The sequence below is a fragment of the Scylla paramamosain genome, chromosome 3 (genome assembly GCF_035594125.1).
Source record: "Scylla paramamosain isolate STU-SP2022 chromosome 3, ASM3559412v1, whole genome shotgun sequence".
NCBI lineage: Eukaryota > Metazoa > Arthropoda > Malacostraca > Decapoda > Portunidae > Scylla > Scylla paramamosain.
The window spans coordinates 21,192,625-21,203,126 of record NC_087153.1 but is presented as its reverse complement, the minus strand read 5'-3'; positions in this window follow the sequence as shown (position 1 = coordinate 21,203,126).

Genomic DNA, 10,502 nt, shown 5'->3' with positions numbered 1-10,502 from the left:
TAAATGCGTGTATTTTGAGTGCTTTTCACATTCTTAGTTACCAAAATCCCAAAATGCTTGCGAAACCAGCTTTATGTGGTAAAAAAAAATGACATTTTCAGAAAATTGTCTCTTGAGTGTTTTTGAGCGTGATAGGCAATAAAGCACTAAAAAGCAGGGCAATCACATTACATGGGAATAAAACCAATGTTTACCAAGAACTTGCCTTTAAGTGTTTTTGAGCTCCTTATATACCAAAACGCTAAAACGCATGGAAAACACACTTTATGGAGAAACAGAATAACATTACCAAAAACATGTATTTTGAGTGTTTTTGATCATGTTACCAATAAAACGCTTAAATACATGCTAAGAACCCTATTTGTGGGAAAGGAAAGGACATTACGAGAAACGTGTATTATGAGTGTTTTTTAAATTCATTAATTACCAAAAAGCTAAAACCCACAAATAACATTCTCTATTGAGAAAAAAATAAATAAATAAATAAAAAAAAATACGATATGTTTTTTTTCTTTCTTATTCATCTTCACAGGTACCGAGATGCCAAAATTCGGGCAAAATTCTGGAAATTTAGTGAAATAAGAACATGATAAAAAAAGTTAATTTTAGCTAAAAACCCATGCAAAGCAACCTATATGGGGAAATTAAATGTCTTTGCCAGAAAACTGTCTTATGAGTGTTTTTCAGCATGCTAGGCACCAAAACGATGAATAACATGGAAGTCACTCTATATGGGAATCCAAAACAAAATTAGTGAAAACATGTCTATTCGGTGTTTTACGTAGAAAAACGCTAAATTGGATGCAAACCAATCAATATGAAAAAATGGAATAACATTACCAAAAAATATATATTTTGAGTGTTTTTGAGCTTGTTACCTACAAAAAAGGTGAAAATTGATGCAAAGCACTCCCTATTGGGAAGCAAAAGGACATAACGAGAAACGTGTATAATGAGTGTCTTATTATTTTCGGGCAAAAGAACTTGTGGTTCAAAAGAACCAAAAGGCAAAAAACGCAAAAACTCGTGTATAGTAAGAATTTTTTTAGATACCAAAATGCTGAAACTCATGAATAACAATCTTAATTGAGAAATAGAACAACCTTACCAAATATGTGTATTTTCAGTGTTTTACACATTATTAGCAAAATCTTAAAAAGTATGCTTAATGTGGAAAAAAAATGACATTACTAGAAGTGTCTTTTGAGTGTTTTTGAGCCTGTTAGGCAATAAAGCACTAAAAAGCAGTGCAATCACATTACATCGGAATAAAACGAACTTATACCAAGAACTTGCCATTATGTGTTTTTGAGCTCCTTACATACCAAAACGCAAAAACGCATGCAAAACACTCCTTTATGGAGAAGCTTAAAAATATTACAGAAAACATGTGTTTTAAGTGGTTTTGATCATGTTACCTATAAAAACGCTTAAATACATGCAAAGAATCCTAACTTTGAGAAACGAAAGGACATTACAAGAAACGTGTATTATGACTGTTTTTAAGTTCCTTAAGTACCAAAACGTTAAAACCCACAAATAACTCTCTTTAAAGAGAAAAAATAAAAAATAACATTTTTTTTTTTATTTTTAAAACATTTAAAAAAAATAGCATTTTTTTTTTATTGATTTTCATAGGTACCGAAATGCCAAAATTCTGCCAAAATTCAGGGAATTTATGTGGAAATAAGAACATTATAAAAAAAAGTTAATTATAGCTTTTCTTTCGGATTGTTATGTAACAAGCCATGAAGTGCATGCAAAGTCACCTATATGAGGAAATTAAACGACTTTACCAGAAACCTGTCTTTTCAATGTTTTTCAGCATGTTAAGCACCAAACCGATAAATAATATGGAAGTCAGTCAATATGTGAATCCAAAACAAAATTACTGAAAACGTGTCTTTTCAGTGTTTTACGTAGAAAAAAACGCTTAAACTAATGCAAACCAACGAATATGAAGAAATAGAATAACATTACCAAAAAGTGTTTTTGAGCTTTTTCCCTACAAAAAACGCGAAAATGGATGGAAAACACTCTATACTGGGAAGCAAAAGGACATTACGAGAAACGTGTATAATGAGCGTTTTATAGATTCACAAGAATCACAAGGCAAAAAATGCAAAAACTCGTGTATAGAGAGAAGTTTCTTACATACCAAAATGCTGAAATACATGAATAACATATTTAATTGAGAAACAGAACTACCTTACCAAATGTGTGTATTTTAAGTGTTTTTCACATTCTTAGTTACGAAAATCCAAAATTACATGCGAAACTAGCCTTATTTGGGAAAAAAAATGACTTTATCAGAAAAGTGTCTTTTCAGTGTTTTTGAGCGTGATATGGAACAAAGCACTAAAAAGCAGAACAATCACATTATATGGGAATAAAACCAACTTTTACGAAGAACTTGCCTTTAAGTGTTTTTAACTCCTTACATACCAAAACGCTAAAACGCATGCAAAACACATTTTATGGAGAAACAGAATAACATTACCAAAAACATGTTTTTTGAGTGTTTGTGATCATGTTATCTATAAAAACGCTTAAATACATGCAAAGAACTTTATGTTTGGAAAACGAAAGGACATTACGAGAAACGTGAGCGTTTTTAAGTTCCTTAAGTACCAAAAACCTAAAACCCACAAATAACACTCTTTATAGAGAAAAAATAAATAAATAAAATAATTTTTTTTTTTTTGTTATTCATTTTCATAGGTACTGAGATGCCAAAATTCTGGCAAGATTCTTTGGGAATCGAAAACAAAATTACTGAAAACGTGTGTTTTCGGTGTTTTACGTAGAAAAACGATAAAACGGATGAAAAACCAACCAATATGAAGAAATAGAATAACATTACCAAAAATGTATATTTTGAGTGTTTTTGAGCTTGTTACCTACAAAAAACGCGAAAATGGATGCAAAGCACTCCGTATTGGGACACAAAATGACATTACGAGAAACGTGTATAATGAGTGTCTTATTATTTTTCCCCAAAAGAACTTGTGGTTCACAAGAACCACAAGGCAAAAAACGCAAAAACCCGTGTATATAAAGAACTTTCTTAAATACCAAAATAATGAAACTCATGAATAACAATCTTAATTGAGAAACAGAACAACCTTAAAACCAACTTTTACCAAAAACTTGCCTTTAAGTGTTTTTTAACTCCATCCATACTAAAACGCTAAAACGCATGCAAAACAACCTTTATGGAAAAACAAAATAACATTACCAAAAACATGAATTTTAAGTGTTTTTGATGATGTTACCTATGAAAACGCTTAAACACATGCAAAGAACCCCAAGTTTGTGAAACGAAAGGATATTACGAAAAATGTGTATTATGAGAGGTTTTAAGTTCCATAAGTACTGAAAAAGCTTCTGTCAAAATTCAGGGAAATTAAAAAAAAAAAAATTATCAAAAAAAGAAATTTTAGCTATTTTTCCGGAGTTATGTACCAAATCATGAAGTGCATGCAAAGCCACCTATATGGGAAAATTACACGACTTTTCCAGGTACCTGTCTTTTGAGTGTTTTTTTTTTTTTTTTTTTAATTTCAACAATATTACTGATAACGTGTCTTTTAAGAGATTTACGAAGAAAAACGCTAAAATGGATGCAAACCAACCAATATGAAGAAATAGAATAACATTACCAAAAAGATATATTTTGAGAGTTTTTAAGCTTATTACCTACAAAAATGCAAAAATGGATGGAAAGCACTCTATATTAGGAAACAAAAGAACATTACGAGAAACGTCTGTAATGAGTGTTTTATAGTTTCACAAGAACCACAAGGCAATAAACGCAAAAACTCGTGTATATAAAGAAGTTTCTTACATACCAAAATGATGAAATGAATGAATAACACTTTTAATCGAGAAAGAGAAGTACCTTACCAAATTGTGTATTTTGAGTGTTTTTCACATTCTTAGTTACGAAAATGCCAAATTATATGCGAAACTAGCTTTATTTGGGAAAAAAAATTACATTTCTAGAAAAGTGTTTTTTGAGTGTTTTTGAGCGTGATATGCAACAAAGCACTAAAAAGCAGAACAATCACATTACATAGTAATAAAACCAACTTTTAGGAAGAACTTGCTTTTAAGTGTTTTTAATTCCTTACATACCAAAACGCTAAAACGCATGCAAAACACCCTTTATGGAGAAACAGAATAACATTACCAAAAACATGTATTTTGAGTGTTTTTGATCATGTTACCTATAGAAACGCTTAAAAACATGTAAAGAACCCTATGTTTGTATAACAAAAGGACATTACGAAAATCGTGTATTATGAGTGTTTTTAAGTTCCATAAGTACCAAAAAGCTAAAACGCACAAATAACATTCTTTATACAGAAAAAAATAAATAAATAAAAAAAAAATTATAAAAAAAAGTAACAAAAAGCTACAACTCAAAAATAACACTTTATAGAGAAAATTTTTTTTTTCGTTATTCATTTTCATAGCTACCGAGATACCATAATTCTGGAAAAATTCATGGAAATTTTGTAAAAAAAAAAAAAATATTACAAAAAAATAATTTTAGCTTTTTTCCGGAGTTATGTACCAAACCCTGAAGTGCATGCAAAGCAACCTATATGGGGAAATTACACGACTTTACCAGAAACCTGTCTTTTGTGTGTTTTTTGAGCAATTTCAACAATATTACTGAAAACGTGTCTTTTCAGTGATTTACGTAGAAAAACGCTAAAACGGATGGAAACCAACCAATATGAAGAAATAGGATAACATTAACAAATAGATTTATTGTGATGTGTTTTTGAGCTTGTTACCTAAAAAAAATGGAAAAATGGATGGAAAGCACTCTATATTGGGAAAGAAAAGGACATTACGAGAAACGTGTATAATGAGTGTTTTATAGTTTCACAAGAACCACAAGGCAAAAAAATAAAAAACTCGTGCACATAGAGAAGTTTCTTACATACCAAAATGCTGAAACTCATGAATAACACTTTTAATTGAGATACAGAACTACCTAACCAAATGTGTGTATTAGAGAAATTTCTTACATACCAAAATGGTGAAACTCATGAATAACACTTTTAATTAAGAAACAAAACAACCTTACGCCTGTATTTTGAGTGTTTTTCACATTCTTAGTTACCAAAACCCCAAATTTCATGCTAAACTAGCTCTATGTGGGAAAAAAATAATATTTCCTGAAAAGTGTCTTTCGAGTGTTTTTTTTAACGTGTTAGGCAACAAAGCACTAAAAAGCAGGGCAATATCATTACATGGGAATAAAACCAACTTTTACGAAAAACTTGCCTTTATTTGTTTTTGAGCTCATAAACCAAAATGCTAAAACGTATGGAAAACACCTTTTATGGACAAACGGAATAACCTCACCAAAAACTTGTATTTTGAGTGTTTTTGATCGTTAACTATAAAAACGCTTAAATACATGCAAAGAACCTTATACTTGGGAAACAAAATGACATTACGAGAAACGTGTATTATGAGTGTTTTTAAGTTCTTTAAGTACCTAAAACCCACAAATAACACTCTTTATTTAGAAAAATAAATAAATAAAAATTAAAAAAATAGGATTTTTTTTTATACATCTTCATAGGTACCGAGATGCTAAAATTCTGGGAAAATTCAGGGCTATTATATGATAAAAGAAAATTATGAAAAAAAAGTTTATTTTAGCTTTTTTTCGGACTGTTATGTACCAAACCCTAAAAGTGCATGCAAATCCTCCTATATGGGGAAATTAAACGTCTTTGCCAGAAAACTGTCTGATGAGTGTTTTTCAGTATGTTAGGTACCATAACGATAAATAACATGCAAGTCACTCTATATGGGAATGCAAAACAAAATTACTGAAAACGTGTCTTTTCGGTGTTTTACGTAGAAAAACGCTAAAACGTATGCAAACCAACCAATAATAAGAAATAAAATAACATTACCAAAAAAGTATATTTTGAGTGTTTTTGAGCTTGTTACCTACAAAAAACGCGAAAAGGGATGCAAAGCACTCCCTATTGGGAAACAAAAGGACATTACGAGAAACGTGTATAATGAGTGTCTTTTTATTTTCGAGAAAAAGAACTTGTGGGTCACAAGAACCACAAGGGAAAAAACGCAAAAACTCTTGTATATAAAGAAGTTTCTTAGATACCAAAATGCTGAAACTCATGAATAATAATATTAATTGAGAAACAGAACAACCTTACCAAATGCGTGTATTTTGATTTTTTTTCACATTCTTAGCAAAACCCCAAATAGCATGCGAAACTAGCTTTATGTGGAAAAAAAAAATGACATTACTAGAAGTGTCTTTTGAGTGTTTTTGAATGTGTTAGGCAATAAAGCACTAAAAAGCAGGGCAATCACATTACATGGGAATAAAATCAACTTTTACCAAGAATTTGCCTTGAAGTGCTTTTTGACCCCCTTACATACCAAAACGCTAAAACGTATGCAAAACACTCCTTTATGGAGAAGCAGAATAACATTACTAAAAACATGTGTTTTAAATATTTTTGATCATGTTACCTATAAAAACGCTTAAATACATGCAAAGAACCCGATGTTTGGGAAACGAAAGGACATTACGAGAAACATGTATTATGACTGTTTTTAAGTTCCTTAAGTACCAAAACATTAAAACACACAAATAACACTCTTTATAGAGAAAAAAAATAGCATTTTTTTTTTTTTTGGTATTGATTTTCATAGGTACCAAGATGCCAAAAATCTTCCAAAATTCAGGGAATTTATGTGGAAAAAAGAACATTATCAAAAAAGATAATAATAGCTTTTTTTCGGATTTTTATGTTCCAAATGCTAAAGTGTATTCAACCAATATAAGGAAGTTAAACGACTTTACCAGAAACCTGTGTTTTCAGTGTTGTTAGGCACCAACGCGCTAAATAATATGGAAGTCAGTCAATATGTGAATCCAAAACAAAATTACTGAAAACGTGTCTTTTCAGTGTTTTACGTAGAAAAACGCTAAAACCAACAAATATAAAGAAATAGAATAACATTACCAAAAAAGTGTTTTTCAGCTTCTTACCTACAAAAAACGCGAAAATGGATGGAAAACACTCTATATTGGGAAGCAAAATGACATTACGAGAAATGTGTATAATGATTGTTTTATAGTTTCACAAGAACCACAAGGCAAAAAACGCAAAAACTCGTGTATATAGAGAAGTTTCTTACATATCAAAATGCTAAAACTCATGAATAACACTTTTAATTGAGAAATAGAACTACCTTACCAAATGTGTGTATTTTGAGACTTTTTCACATTTTTAGTTACGAAAATCCCAAATTACATGGGAATTTACCTTTATAAGGGAAAAAATTGACATTACCAGAAAAGAGTCTTTTGAGTATTTTTGAGCATTATTTGCAAGAAAGCACTAAAAAGCAGAACAATCACATTACATTGGAATAAAACCAAAATTTACGAAAAACTTGCCTTTAAGTGATTTTTTGACTTCTTATATACCAAGACGCTAAAAGGTATGCAAAACACCCTTTTATGGAGAAACAGAATAACATTACCAAAAATATGTATTTTGAGTGTTTTTGATCATGTTACCTATAAAAACGCTTAAATACATGCAAAGAACCCTATGTTTGTGAAACGAAAGGACATTACGAAAATCGTGTATTATGAGTATTTTTAAGATCCTTAAGTACCAAAAAGCTAAAACGCACAAATAACATTCTGTATACAGAATAAATAAATAAATAAAAAAAAAATTTTTTTTTGTTATTCATCTTCATAGGTACCGAGATGCCAAAATTCTAAGAAAATTAAGGGAAATTATGTGAAAAAAAAAACATTATAAAAAAATAATTTTAGCTTTTTCCGGAGTTATGTACGAAACCCTATAGTGCATGCAAAGCCACCTATATAGGAAAATTACACAATTTTACAAGAAACCTGTCTGTGTGTTTTCCGTTATTTCAGCAATATTACTGAAAACGTGTCTTTTCAGTGATTTACGTAGAACGCTAAAACTGATGCAAACCAACCAATATTAAGAAAAAGAATAACATTACCAAAAAGTTGAGTGTTTTTGAGCTTGTTACCTACAAAAGATCGCAAAAATAAATGCAAAGCACTCTATATTGGGAAACAAAATGATATTACAAGAAACTTGTATAATGAATGTTTTAATAGTTTTCAAAAACTATAAGGGAAAAAACGCAAAAACTCGTGTATATGGAGAAGTTCCTTAGATACCAAAATGCTGAAACTCATGAATAACACTCTTAATTGAGAAACAGAACAACCTTACGAAATGAGTGTATTTTCAGTGTTGTTTTTTCACATTCTTTCTTACCAAAACCCCAAATTACATGCGAAACTAGCTTTATGTGGAAAAAAAAAAGAAAATACTAGAAAAGTGTCTTATTAGTGTTTTTGAGCGTGTTAGGCAATACAGCACTGAAAAGCAGGGCAATCACATTACATGGGAATAAAACCAACATTTACCAAGAACTTGCCTTTAAGTGTTTTTGACCTCCTTACATACCAAAACGCTAAAACCCATGCAAAACACCCTTTATGGAGAAACAGAATAACATTATCATAAACATGTATTTTGAGTGTTTTTGAGGTTGTTACCAATAAAAATGCTTAAATACATGCAAAGAACCCTATGTTTGGGGAATGAAAAGACATTACGAGGAATGTGTATTGTGAGTGTTTATAAGTTCCTTAAGTACCAAAAAGCTAAAACCCACAAATAACACTCTTTACAGAGAAAAAAAAAATAAATAAAATAGCATTTTTTTTTGTTATTAATCTTCATAGGTACCGAGATGCCAAAATTCTGGCAAAATTCAGGGAAATTATGTGAAAAATGAATATCAAAAAAGTTAATTTTAGCTTTTTTTCACACTGTTATGTACCAAACCCTAAAGTGCATGTAGAGCCACCTATATGGGGAAATTAAATGAATTTACCAGAAACCTGTATTTTGCTTGTTTTTTTTTCAGTATCTTAGGCACCAAAACAATAAATAATATGGAAGTCACTCTGTATGGGAATTCAAAACAAAATTACTGAAAACGTGTCTTTTCAGTGTTTTACGTAGAAAAACAGTAAAACGAATGCAAATCAACCAATATCATGAAATAGAATAACATTACCAAAAAGGTATTTTTTGAGTGTTTTGAGCGAAAATGGTTGCAAATCTCTCTATATTGGGAAACAAAAGGACATTATGAGAAACGTGTATAATGTGTGTTTTATAGTTTCACAAGAACCACAAGGCAAAAAACGCAAAAACTCGCGTATATGGAGAAGTTTTTTACATACCAAAATACTAAACTCATGAAGAACACTCTTAATTCAGAAAAAGAACAACCTTACCAAATGCGTGTATTTTTTAATGTTTTTCACATTATTTGTTTCCAAAACCCGAAATTACATGCGAAACTAGCTTTATGTGGGAAATAAATGACATTATCAGAAAAAGTGTCTTCTGAGTGTTTTTGAGCATGTTAGGCAATAAAGCACAAAAAAGCAAGGCAATGACATTACATGCGAATAAAACCAACATTTACCAAGAACTTGTCTTTAAGTGTTTTTGAGCTCCTTACATACTAAAAGCTAAAATGCATGCAACTAACACTCTTAATTATGAAAAAGAACAACCTTACTAAATGTGTGTATTTTGAGTGTTTTTCACAGTATTAGTTACCAAAACCCCAAATTCCATGCGAAACTAGCTTTATGTGTAAAAAAAATGACATTACCAGAAAAGTGTGTTTTGCAAGTTTTTGAGCGTGTTAGGCAATAAAGCGCTAAAAACGAGGGCAATCACATTACATGGGAATAAAACCCATTTTTACCAAGAACTTGCCTTTAAGTGTTTTTGAAATCCTTACATACCGAAACGCTAAAACGCATGCAAAACACCTTTTATGGAGAAACAGAATAACATTACCAAAAACATGTATTTTGAGTGTTTTTGATCATGTTTTCTATAAAAGGCTTAAATACATGCAAAGAACCATATGTTTGGGAAACGAAAGGACATTACGAGAAACGTGTATTATGAGTGTTTTTAGGTTCCTTAAGTACCAAAAAGCTAAAACCCACAAATAACACTCTTCATTTTGAAAAAAATAAATAAATAAATATATAAAAAAAGTTAGGATTTTTTTTATTTATATTCATAGGTACCTAAATGACAGAATTCTGGGAAAATTCAGAGCAATTATATAATAAAGGAATATTATCAAAACAGTTACCAAAGCCTAAACTGCATGCAAAGCCTCCTATGTGAGGAAAAGAAACGACCTAATCAGAAATATGTGTTTTGAGTGCTTTTTAGCATGTTAGGCACCAAAACGATAAATAATAAGGAACTCACTCTATATGGGAATCCAAAACAAAATTACTAAAAACGTATCTTCTCAGTGTTTTACGTAGAAAACCGCTAAAACGGATGCAAATCAACCAATATCAAGAAATAGAAAAACATTACCAAAAA